At 40.0% G+C, this 750-nt stretch overlaps 1 non-coding gene across 1 annotated transcript; it reads right to left on the bottom strand.

Annotated features, from left to right (window-relative positions):
• Nucleotides 1-319: 319 nt before the first annotated feature.
• On the bottom strand, nt 320-423 carry LOC127742900 (small nucleolar RNA R71). Its single transcript, XR_008004255.1, has one exon. It is a non-coding gene; the product is annotated as a small nucleolar RNA R71 (small nucleolar RNA).
• Nucleotides 424-750: the final 327 nt, after the last annotated feature.

The raw sequence follows: 750 nt of genomic DNA, 5'->3' as shown, positions 1-750 counted from the left end.
TAAGCCTCAATTAGTTTCTCTAATGCAATAGAATTGCAAGTTTCATGGACTTCCATTGGAAGATCCTCATTAGTTTTTAGCTGAGTTCTTGCAAATCTGTGACACTGTCAAGACTAATGGGGTTGACCCTAAGGTCTACAGACTTATGCTATTCCCTATTGCTATAAGAGACAGAGCTAGGACATGGTTGGACTCATGGTGCGCGAAATTGTGAACAATACTTTTTCACAACTCTCATAATCCTAAAGAAAGCCTGAACTCTTGGGAAAAGCTAGTCTATGCCTTCTTGGCAAAGTTCTTTCCACCTCAAAAATTGAGTAAGCTTAGAATGGAAGTCCAAACCTTCAGACAGAAGGAAGGTGAATCCCTCTATGAAGCTTGGGAAAGATACAAACAATTGATCAGAAAGTGTCCATCTAACATGCTTTCTGAATGGAGCATCATAGGTATCTTCTATGATGGTTTGTCTGAACTGTCCAAGATGTCATTGGACAGCTCTGCTGGAGGATCTCTTCATCTGAAGAAGATGCCTGCAGAAGCTCAAGAACTCATTAAAATGGTTGCAAATAACCAATTCATGTATACTTCTAAAAGGAATCCTGTGAACCATGGGACGAATCAGAAGAAAGGAGTTCTTGAGATTGATACTCTGAATGCTATATTGGCTCAGAACAAAATATTGACTCAGCAAGTCAATATGATTTCTCAAAGTCTGTCTGGAATGCAAGTTGCCCCAGGCAGTACTAAGGG

The sequence above is a fragment of the Arachis duranensis genome, chromosome 1 (genome assembly GCF_000817695.3).
Source record: "Arachis duranensis cultivar V14167 chromosome 1, aradu.V14167.gnm2.J7QH, whole genome shotgun sequence".
NCBI lineage: Eukaryota > Viridiplantae > Streptophyta > Magnoliopsida > Fabales > Fabaceae > Arachis > Arachis duranensis.
Note: the sequence above shows the minus strand (reverse complement) of the source record. Positions and strands in the feature narration are given on the sequence as shown.